This window comes from Pteropus medius, unplaced genomic scaffold (assembly GCF_902729225.1).
Source record: "Pteropus medius unplaced genomic scaffold, Ma_sr-lr_union100, whole genome shotgun sequence".
Taxonomy (NCBI): Eukaryota; Metazoa; Chordata; class Mammalia; order Chiroptera; family Pteropodidae; genus Pteropus; species Pteropus medius.
This window is the reverse complement of record NW_024346697.1, coordinates 3880-16828: the sequence shown is the minus strand read 5'-3', so window position 1 is coordinate 16828 and position 12949 is coordinate 3880. Positions and strand designations below refer to the sequence as shown.

General features: G+C 34.6%; 1 pseudogene; it reads left to right on the top strand.

Annotated features, from left to right (window-relative positions):
- Positions 1-2891: 2891 nt before the first annotated feature.
- On the top strand, positions 2892-3829 carry LOC120613803 (olfactory receptor 5W2-like; annotated as a pseudogene).
- Positions 3830-12949: the final 9120 nt, after the last annotated feature.

Below are 12949 nucleotides of genomic sequence, written 5' to 3'. Positions count from 1 at the left end.
GAAAATTTAACTTTGAGCGGTAAACACACAAAGCAATATACATGTGACATGTTACTAACTTGTATACATAAAACCTGTATGAATTTATTAACCAATATCACCCCAATAAATTTAATTTTTAAAAATTTTTAAACAACAAAAAAATAAAGACAACTTACTATCAGATTGTAGACAATAGTAGAGTTTTAATTTTAGGTCTCTAGCATTTTCCTGTATACAATACATTTTTAAGATATTCTTATAAAATTAATAAAGCTTGCAACTTTCATAGAATATGTAATTAAATGATTATCTTTTGTCACCAGAAACTATCTTGCTTAGATATCAGAAATGTGTTAGCAACCCACAGATCCTACTTTTATTGTTTTCTACTACAGGGAGACTTACTAAACCTGTTTTTCCTTGGTAGCACTATCATGCACTGAACTTGTATGATAATAGTCCAGACCTCAGGGCCAGGGGACCATTGTCTGGAAGAAGGAGTTTATGAGTAGAGTGTTGTTTACATAATGTTTGGGGGCACCAGCAATATCTGAAAAGCCATGAAGACACAAATTTTTTTTCTCATCTGTTTGTCTTTTATGTCTTAAATTCTACCTTAAACCTTTCCTTCAACTCATAGTTTAAAAAAGCCATCCCATAAAATTCAAACCCTTGGGGAGGAATTTAGATGATCCAGTTTTCAACAGTATATGGCTACCCATGCTCCAAGTTAATGTGAAGTGGGAGTTAGACTGCATGGCCTGGAGGGGCTTCCGTGTTTACAAAGGTAAAGTTTGAGCTGCCTAAAGGGAGTGTGGCCTCAGGAAATTGGCATCCCTGAGGACAGGGAGCACCTGAGGGAAAAATGAGTATGGTGAAGAATCAGAAGGTGACAAGGGTGACTCTGCCTCCTCCAGGTAGGCACCACAGAAGGAGAGAAAGAGGAGGAAACCTCTTAGGTGCCATGAATGTAGCATTTTCTTGAGTTTACCTGGTGGAGAATTGTTTAGGTGGCTTTTTAAACCACCTGACAATTTTTGAAAGATCTGTATTTCTTTCTCAATCACCCAGCCTGTACGATATACCAGATGATAAAGGATATTATTATATCTATCACTTATTCCTGAGAGACCAAGTATTCAACCTCCAGGGACCAGACACAGAGATGGTTATATAATCCAGGTCAGTCGGGAGACAGTGCTGATCCCCGCTGCAGGCATACTAGATGCAACAGACCGGCAATGCCTTGGAACAGGTACAGGTACTTGGTGTTTTTCTGCTTTATATTTTAGCTTGCTTCAGTTTTTTATTTTAATATGACAGAAAGCATGATATAAAACCAAAGGGATAACATGGAATATTATACAAATATTTATTTAATTTCTTTTCTCAATACATTTCAAAGACATATATATAAATGGCAGGGAGTGCAACAGAATGCATGGATTATGGAGGTGGAAGGACATATTTTTTTTGTTTTTTTGTTTTTTGTATCTTACCTGAACTTTTATATGTTTTGAAGATACTTTCCTTTTTTCTTTCTTTTTTTCTTTCTTTTTTTTTTTTTAAGGAAAACAGTTTCTTAAAACTGTGTCTACAGGGGCAGATATTTAAATGAGTTTCTGCCAAGGGTTAGGAGACCTGCAATTCGATCACTACATTATGATTCATATTTTGTTTTTCTGTTTTTTATCCACCTTCAATTTCACTTTTATTAATTTCTCACAGGGCAGAGGAGGTCATGCACAATATTATACACTGATAATTGGTTTGTATAAAATAAAGCGATAGGACGTATGAGTCATTTGACCTCCCAGAGACCAATTCTGATAAAGCAAAAGGAGACAGATTTCAGAGATAGTCAAGGGAAATAAAGATCAAAGAAAACCATAAGCAATATCTCAATTTCTAGAAAAGCGGGATGGGGGCACTGTTCTCACATGATGCTCTCAAGTTATGGGACTGTGGGCAGATGAGGACTTTTGTCATGCGTCTTACACAGATGTTCTGCTAGTAAATAGACATGAGAATTCCACTTGATTAGAGGAAAGTAATTCACATAGAAATACGTAAACTTTTTTTTCCCCTCTCTGTCACTTGTGCAACCAACATGCCCACTGTCAGGTCTCAAACATTCTTCACAATCTCACCCGAGCACAGCAGCTGTCAGAGGGAGCGTGGTGGCTCTGACATATTACCATCTGTGCACTCTAGCTTATCGCTCATGAAGACCTCTCTATGCTCCTCTCCAGCAGCCCACACCCTCCCTGCTCCAGTGGGTCCTCAATCACAGATTATTTCCAACCCTGTTAACTGAGATTGAAAAGGACGTGAGGAGTTAATAGGGAAGTGGGGGAAATGTTATATCCAGGAACCTGCCATATCTCTGCCCACTCCACAATTGTGGATGACAAGGGAAAAGCAAAGAAAAGTATTTGTTACTTGCTCCTCTCACTGAACTATGTTTCTTTATTACAGGATATAACAATGTTTCCACAATCTTGAAAAACAACAGCTTTGTCAGAAGATGTGGGTTACGACACAAATTAAAGAACTATCGCCTCAATTCTGAAAACATCAATCGCTTAATCTATAACAAAGAACTAACTAAAACATATAAATATTAAGCTGGTATGGAAATAGCATGATTAATTTGGATAAAAATGTGCCGTAAACTCTATACAATGCTATGCAAATGTAAGCGATATTACTATCGTTATCATTTATCAATTTATATCACATAGCGTGTAATTCCAAGGAGTCAAGCTTCCTCATGTAGTCCTATTATTGTTTACTTCTCATTACTGAAAAGGAGAAAGCACCAGCGGTTTAACTATTAAGACAGTAAGACAGTGTTAAACTCCCACTTCCATTTCTCCTTTCACAAGCAGGGCTTCCAGACCTGAGTGATGGCTGTTGAGAACTGCACTGTGTTTACTGACTTTGTATTTGTAGGACTTTCTGGCAGACGGGACGTGCAGCTGGGCTCTTTGGGCTCTTTCTGCTGGTTTATGGCATCACTGTGATTGCCAACGTGGGGATGATCCTGCTGATCAGCATGGACCCCAGACTCCACACGCCCATGTACTATTTCCTGAGCAATCTGTCTTTCTGCGATGTCTGCTACTCCTCCACGGTCTCTCCCAAGATGCTGGTCGATTTCTTATCTGAGCAAAAGAAGATTCCTTATAACTTATGTGCCATTCAGATGTTTCTTTTTGGTGCCTTTGCAGATGTGGAATGTGTCATGTTGTCTGTCATGGCATATGACCGCTATGTAGCCATTTGCATTCCACTTCTTTATACAATTACCATGTCCAGGAGTGTCTGCACACAGCTGGTGGCCATTGTGTACATCCAAGGTTTGGTATATTCAGCAATCTTCACCTATTGCACAATTCGATTGTCATTCTGCAATTCCAATGTCATCAATCACTTTTTCTGTGACTTCCCACCCTTACTAGCCCTCTCCTCCTCAGATACATCTATCAATGAGATAGTGATGTTCACTTACAGTAGCTGTGTTCTGGGGTTCAGTATTGTCACTGTGCTCCTCTCCTACAGCTACATCATAACTACCATCCTTAGAATGAAATCAGCAGAGGGGAGACGCAAAGCCTTCTCTACCTGTGCCTCCCACTTAACCGCTGTGGCTATATTTTATGGGACACTCTTGTTCATGTATTTCCGACCCAGCTCCAGTTACTCCATGGACACGGACAAAATGGCCTCTGTTTTCTACACAGTTGTCATCCCCATGTTAAACCCACTGATCTACAGCTTAAGGAATAAGGATGTGAAAGGTGCCTTGAAAAAATCAATCAGCACTAAATTATATTCTGGGTGAAACTCTTTTGTTACCTCAAAGTATATATTGAAAGATTCTGACAGTTATATTTCATGTACTGTGACATAGTTTGCTGTAGTCTTATCGGTGCCCCTTTTAGATATTTTGCTTATTGTGTCAAAATTGAATTTAGAGAGCAGTTATTATTGATCTTATTCTTCTCTCCAAAGTAAGAAAGACTGGTAACAGGTTCACTTTGCTGTTTCTCAAAAAGGATCTTTGTATATCTTCCTGCTCTGTTCATATGTACGTCCCAGAGAGATATATGCAGACCAGCTGCTCCACCCATGTCAACTTAACTTACCTTTAAAACGATGGGTTTAATAAATTTGCTCAGCCAGAATTGTTAGTGGATTAAAATAGGTTTGTTTGAATCTTTCCTATGTCCTAGTTTTCCCCTATACGTATTCCATCATAACGCTTAGAGTATATAAATAATAATTAAGTCAATAATAATTAAACCATAGAAACTCCAGTCCTAACTCAAATTTCCACAAATGCAGACCTTTCCTGCCTTGTTAACCATCATTTCTTCTTTGTGTTTTATAATGTTCGGCTCTAGGATGCCTTTCATAAACATTTATTGAATGAATATCTTCTTTAAAATTGATACAATAGTTTTTGAAAATTTACAAAAAAACTCTCTATTTTTTATTTTATTTTATTTTATTTTATTTTATTCTAGTATGTACATCTTAGACAAAATTCATATGTGCTTTTGTCTTGTGCCCTAAGTTGTATAAGTATCAAGGACAGGGATCATTTGATGTAGCCAATGTCTCAGATCCTCCACTTCTCATCATTCTGCCCCCATTTTATCAAGATATCTCTAGGATCAGCAGCTCTAGAGTTATACTATACTTCACAGTCTTCACATTCCTTCTTCCTCTCACCATGAAGAACAGAAATGGTGCTATTGACAACTGTACAGACACTGCATGCACGGTAGTTGGGGTTAATGCACCAGGACCAGCTCAAGGGTTACTGGAAAAGAATACTCAATCTTGATGTGTTCATAACTCCGTGCTAGTTAAAACTGAATTTTTTTTAAAAAATCAAATTGCCCAGTTGATATAGTTTAAATTAAAAAGGGTTAATTACTAACAAAAATGTGTTCAATAGAAAACTGAGCAATAGTATGTACATTGGTATTCCACTTGTAATGATTTATATTTGCTCTCTGTATATCTATAAAATAAACTGGAACTGTATTCTAAACACAATTTTAGTATTCTCATCGATGAGTAGCTGCCAAGTAATCCTTACTTTATTCTGATAACTTAATTAAGCCAATTGCTTATTTTATTCTCACTATAATCAATTAACAATTCAGTAATAAAAAAACATACCACAATTTCAGATTTCGAAGAGTGTTTATTTTATTTTATGTTGTTGTCAAGAAAGGAACATGAAGGCACTCTTTTCTGGTCCAGGAGGACAGAGTCATGGATTGTACAATGTTTTTTATTTAGGGCTCTTCCTTAATTTTATATGTCCTTTAGTGCATAAAAAGTGCTAATTGTTATATACATCCAAGCACCATAAGAAGGAAACAGTACATTTAGAGCATGCAATTTTTGGCAGATTATTTGTCTTCGATTACTGATTAAAGAGTGTTTTAACAAAAATATTTTCTTACTCTTAACTATTTTCTTTTATAATCCCAAATCACAGAACAACATACCAGGACCTCTCAATCATTGTCAAAACATCTTTCCCACTCAGTTACTTTACTGAAATGTATTAAGTATATTTATATCTATAAAATTAAGCTTATTCACATTACATGAAATTGGGTTCAATGGCCGTCTTTTACATATCTGTTTAAGGAAAAAATATATTCCTTGCTTTTCTTTGCTTTACCTTTTTCTTTAAAGATAAAGCTGAACAAATAGCTTTTACACATGATCAGGAAAGCAGGATTTTTGCTTTTATTTGTGTTCTATTTTCATTTTTAAAAAACAATCATGTTTACCAAAATAAATCAAACAGAAAAAGTTGGGAACCATATGATTTTACTTTCATGTGGGATATAAAACTGAAAACAATAAACAAACAAAATGAACAAACAAAAACTCATAGTCCTAGACAACAGTTTAATGGTTTCCAGAGAGAAAGGGGAACGGGGTGGTAGATAAAGATAACGGGGGCAAACATGTGGTGATGGAAGGAAATTCAGCTTTGGATGGTGAACGCACAACACAATATACATGTGATGTATTGTTGAATTATACACTTGAAACCTACGTAATTTTATTAATCAATGTCACCATGATAAATTTAATTTAAAAATTAATAATAAAAATTTAAAAAGATAAAGATGGGAGACAATTTAAGACAAAAACTGGACTTTGAAATGAAACAGAGTTCAAATTTGTTTACTATTATTTCCTTATTAGTTGTGTGACCTTTGACTACTGGATTCACTGGGGTGATCACTTCGCAAGTTTTATTAATGTTTAATCACTATGTTATACACCTGAAACTAATATAATATTGTATGTCAACTATAATTAAAAAAATAAAAAAAAATATTTTCAAAAAGCTACTTAATCTTTTTAAGCCTCAGTGTCCTCATCTCTTTATCATGGGTTTAATATATTCATATATATATGAAATGAGGCATATATGATTGTTCGAGACAGTTTCTAAGACCATACAGAGCCAACTAAGCCCCTATCAAGGACTGAAACCCTGGTGCTAAAAGAAAATATGGTATATCCTTCATGGCATTATGGTATGAAATGGAGTCTCCAGGATCCACCTTCATCTACATTAGAGCCTGCTCCCCAATCTGTCAGATTCCAGTTCCTGATCAGGTGATGTTTGAAGCTCTCTGCCATCCACCTTAGGACTTGTTTTTCCTGATCCTGCCTTCACTCTTGGTTACAACTGAACAGAGGTTTCTTGATGGCTACCCATGCTGGCCACACCATTTCCATGTCCAGGCCAGATACCTGAGACTTCCTACTGACCTAAGTTCCAGACCCCACATTGACCCCCAAAATAGAATTTAAATGATTAATCCCAGAGTACCCCATTTCATGTTATTCTGTTTGTCTCTATCCCAAGTGCAGTGGCTGTAATGGCACACTTCGCTGCAAAAGAACTGATATTTATCTATTATGACGAACCCAACACTTTAGACATTTACTGCTCAGTATTTAGGACAAAACTCTTGCCTCTCATTATCCTGCCATTTCATTCTTCACTGTGGAAACCACCTTGGCCAGAGTTCTAAGTTACTCCTGATCTGTTGGACAAAATTGTTCTTGCAAATATAGTTTCAGTGCAGTACATAGAACTATGACCTAGATTCAAAAACCAACATACATTTTCACTATTCGAAGGCTTTCTTCACGAGTTCATTCTCTCTCCCACGACTCAACTTCATCCATGGGCTAAATGCTTTCTTTAGACTTTCTAGCCTTACCTTCTATAGCGTCCATTCTGCAGAACCTAGGCACACTGTCATCCACCATTCGTAGGCTCCAGTTCCCATCTCTGGCTCCCAGGACTCAGGCTCCTTCAGCAATTGTGTGTAACAAGTGAGTGTCATAAACCAATTCCTTCATCAAAGTTCCTTATTTTTTGCTGAGGGATCAATATCCCTAAGGATAAGCACAACTAGAGATGACAGTGGGGTCTATGAATAATGGTACAAGCAGTGAGCTCTACACTGGTGAAAAGGTAGCTAGCAAAATTTGTTCAATCAAAACTGTAATAATTCTCACTATAGTGACAATAATATGGTTCCATCTTAAGAATAGCAAATTTAACTTAGCTTTAGATCCCTTATCAAACCATGTTATGACCTGGAGTAGAAATAACAATATTGAGTCTGCATCTAATCCCAACTCATTATACCTGTGACTTTCAACATATCGCTTTTCCTCTTTCAGCCTCATATACACTGTCAAAAGAGGGGCTTAAACTAGATAATCTTCATTGTGTATTCCAGTTACCATATCTATACATGTGTTGGTATGGATCTATTAATGCATAGACCTACTTCTACTTGAAGTGATTGAAAAAAATGGCAGGTGGTTGAGAATACATTCATACCAATGAAATATCTTACATCTATAGGGCAATTTTAATTGAAACGGAAGTGGCAATGATGATAGAGAGATAGATAGCATATATTAAAGGACTTCCATTACCATCAAGCTGGACTCATTTAACTGGCCTTGTAGTCTGCATCTTTCCTTAAGAGATGCTTCATAAAAGTAGATATCCAAGTTATTAGTATAAAAGGAATCAAATACTTGCAGGAATTCATCATTCTGAACCTATACTGATATGATTCTATCAATGCATAGACCCACTCCTATCTTTGGAGAGATTTTTAAAAATTGCAGACATTTGCAAATTTATTCATAACAAAGAAATACATTGCATTTCTAGGCAAATTTGACCCGGAATGGAAATGGCAATGATGACAGAGATAATTTCACAGGTTGCAGGAACCCCAATACCATCGAATTACATCCATTTTACTAATAGTGATAGTGAAAGTATGAAGTTACAGACTTCTATAGAAAACCGTATGATGACAGTACTAAATCTATATTTTACACACATACACACATGAATACATTTTCAACTCCTGGTTTTGTATACAAGATAAATGACTCTATATCACTACTAAAAACATGTACAAGAATGTTCACATTAACATTGTTGGTGATAGAAAAACAGAAACTAACTCAACAGTCTATCAACATTAAAGTAGATAAATAATGATATATCTGTACAAAAAATTTTACAAGAATGAGAATGAATGTACCACAACTCTATACAACAACATGGACGGATTGTACAAGTGTGCTGTTGAATAAAACAGTACATGCTATAGGTATCTTCTCATGTGTAGTACCAAAAATACGAAAATAATATTCCATGATAATAGCCAAGAGGGTAATTACTCCTTTAGGGTAATAGATTAGTAATCTAAGAGGGAGCATGTAGAAAGCTTTGGTGATTCTGATGATATACTGTTTTATGTTCTGGGTCCTTGTTATGGGTATACTTTTTTGAAATTTCTGTAGTGTAATTCCCCATGATAATCTCAAGATTTGTTCTTGTCACAAATGACAGTATTTCATCTCTTATGGTAGAGTAATATTCCATTGTATAAATGTACCACATCTTCTTTATCCAATCATCTATCGAAGGATACTTCGGTTGTTTCCATGTCTTAGCCACCATGAATAATGTGCTTTGGATTTTATACTGAATCCAATAGTTTCCATAATAATGAATCCTATAATATAGAGGAATAAAATGCGAATTGAGTAAACATACACATACTTCATTAAAAGCTTCAAAGCTTTCATAAAAAAAAAACAGTAGGGGTTAAAAATCAGGAAAAAAAAAGTTAAAATGTAGTATGCAGAAGAAATATTTCCCAGATGAAGATGTTTATACTCAGATCTAAAAAAAAAAAACTGCAAGTTGGAGAAACAAAGGAATTCTAGGCAGAGGGTCTGACTGTTACAGTCTAGAGGTGAATAGTTCTATATCTTTTTAGAATTAAAGAAGTACAACATAGTTAGTTTACAAAGAACAATGAAAAGTGCCTTGATAAATTATATCATTGTGCAGTAATTTTAAACCATCAACTTCTCTGTCCATTCCCCCAGGAAGCTTGCCTTCCCGTCTTCCCATTTCTTACCTCTGGTTAAATGTCTCTTTTTAAGATCCCAGACAACTATCTCATTTAAACATTGTTTCAATAGCACTCTGTTTATTAAATCTCAGTTTCCAATCTAAGATTGTGAGAATTCTTAGCTCAAGGACTGTGCATTCCAGCTTTGTTTTCCCAAGGACCTGCATAATTTGGGGGACAGAAATGGCATAACAAATTACATAAATACATGAAACAGTAAATAACACTTAAGTTTCTATTAGATGTCACTAACACAAAATTAACCAAACATATTGTATGAGGCTTGGTCATATATGTAACTTTTCAGAAAGTACATAAAATGGTTGTAGACGCTAAGGTAATAGATCTGAAATGACCTACATATTAACTACACTAGAAGTAAAGATCATGTTTCGTCTCTGCCCCAGTCTCTGATCATCAAAGCACTGGATCAGTTGAGATAATATAGAAATGACCAAGTATTTGAAGGACTGTATAATATTCAAGGACACACTTAATTATTCATTGCAATTGTCTAAGTTAAAAGACACTAGATTTCTTAGATATTTTTAGTTGCCAACTTTAAATTCAATTTGGTGAAAACATTTCAGATTAGAAGTAAAGCCCAAGAAGATTCTCTGGTTTTCAAGGGGGCATTGGTTGGATACCATGACCTCTCACCTAGTAGCATGCTGTGAAAACAACTATGAAGAATATTTTTTATATATAAAAGAATTTAAGGGTTTCCACCTGAACCATATCTTCTCAATTATCATATACTTTTTAAAATGGTTACTTATGAGTAATAGCCAGGTAGGAAACATGTTTTTTTAAAACATTATCACAACATATATATATATTTTTATAAACAATCATCTCTGTGCATGTAACTACATTAGTAGAAACAGCCTTTGAGGGCTGTTTCTTTCTATTCTTTGTTGAACATCCACTAATCTAGTAATACTAAAATATTTAAAAACATTATTAATGATTATTAATTAATTCAAATTATATGGTAAGGATTGTGAGAATGTAGAAAAACATATCTATATCTATGTAGAGATAGATAGATGATATATGATGATAGATGATAGATAATGATAGATGATAGATAAAGATAGATAGATAGATAGATAGAAGGATAGATAGATAGATAGATGATAGATAGAGAGATAATGTATATAGATATATTTAAAATACACAAACATTGATAAAGAGTGTAGTAGGAGTCATGGATGTTATATAGTTGAAAAACAGTTATGCCGTATTAATTATTTGAAATAAAGTAACTTTAAAAAATAGGTACAAGGAGGACATGCTGAACTTCTTTGTTATCCCTAAAATCAGGGAATAAATCTCCCATGAGTAAGGTACCATTTCATGTAAAACGTACCACAGGGGCAGAAGGCAGAGATAGGGAATTCAGGGCAGGGAAGGCTGTATAAAGAAACATTGTTACTTCAATAATTCACTATTCCAAGTCCTAACACCTTTGTCATGACTACTCACAAATCAAAAAAGTAGAAAAACTTCTTTAAGTTTCACATTTTTTATGGAGTTACTATACATGCAAAATTAAATTTGTTCTTCTCCTGTTAATTTGTCTTATGGCAGGTTAATTAATTTGTCTTATGTCTTATGTCAGGCAGCCAAAGAACTTAGAAAGGCAAAGGGCAAAGTTTGCCTCCAACACATACAGTTAAAAAACCATCGTAATGAGGGTGGTTCACATGTACTTGTGGGAAAGGAATCAGACAAAACTAATGAAAAAAGCAATGTGTAAGATTGCCATATATCTGAAAAAGAGATGAAGGAGATGTTTCAGAGGTGGAAGAAACAGGTGAATAATGAAAAGAAGATGATAATCATTAAGTAGAGGATCTATTTGAATTTCGTTACACATTTGGTTTCACTGGAGGAGGATGTAGATTCAGATAGCCATAAAGCATAGCATTAAAAGAAATTCTGGTAAATTTTTGACATTGATCATCAATTCAGTAAAAAAACGTGAAGAATTAGAAGTTCAGTCTTTGCTAAAGTCATTGCAGCGTTCACAGGGGAAAATTCAGAACCAGAAATCTAATTAATTCTGTTTTCAAAATACAGAAGAGGGAAGGCAGAGGCTTTAGAGATTTAAGTCCCAGCTGTCACTAGGAAGGAATAAAATGCAATCGGCCTATTGTTCATATACAAGAGATAATGACAGAAAGACTTGCTCATTTCAGGTAGGTTTCTAAATGGCCAAAATTGAAAAATATAGGGGGAAGAAAAACCTTACTTTTTGGACAAATGAAGCAAGTCTTGAGAATTCTGTAAGTGAAGCGTTTTCTATCTGCTTACTCAGTTAAATAAACTCTTCAATCTAATTGCCAAACGATGACATTTCTTTGTTAGACCTGTGTGAATTTGTCTGACTTCATTTGTCATTAGTATAAGGATATTAAAGATCTAACTTATTTATATTTTAATCAAGATTAATAAGTCAATCATTCTTTTTGTATTACTGTGCTAATGATATCATTGAACATGTGAATTTCAAGTTTACTCTTGTATTTTTCAAATAATAATAGAGATAACAAGTTACAGATACTAATATATGTTATTCTAAGTCCATATGGACCAAATGCCATAATATACATCCAATAAAAAATGTGAACATCATTTCATTCAGAGTTTCAAATGTCAACAGACACACAAACACAATGCGTACACAAAGAAAAGACAGAATAGTGTACAGCTCAGGAATATTTATTTTTCCTCTTCCTCGTTTTCATTTTAATGGCAAAAGCAACTTAAAATACAAACAAATGAAAATGAAGCATTGCAGTATGTTGTTTTCACTTCTTTTTATCACTTCTCATTGGATTTCCAGAAATGTGTCCTTTGGCAACATTCGGTCACGTGAAGTGTTGTCAATGCTGTGGCAAGCCAGTGAGGAAGAGTCATAGAATAGTTCCATGGAGAGTGTTTCAGGTTTTGGTAAACAGTAAAGACACCACACAAGAAAAGAATACCACGATAATTTTCATTGAACTTCTATGAAGTATCATTGTCAGTGACAAAACCAACATATTTTCTTTTATAAAAACATACAAAATTATATATCACATGGGAAGTCTATTTCTGTTAGGAGTCACAGTCTCTGAAATGCTCATTATTTTCTGTTTGTTTGTTTTTTTTTTCTACAGCATTTGTGGCTGGGACGTTTTTGTTTTTGCAAATTGACTTGCTTTATTTTAAAAAGAACAAATATATGCCATCAAAAATTTGTCTAGAACATATATATGTTTTTCTAATATATATGTATAACTAAAACTTTTAAATGTTTCTAAAAACAAAAACTATTTACTATCAGACTGTAGACAACTGCAGAATTTTATTATTAATTTATAAATCTCCAGCAGTTTATTATATGCAAGACATTTTCAAGATATTCTTGTGAAATTAGTAAAGCATACAACTTTCATAGA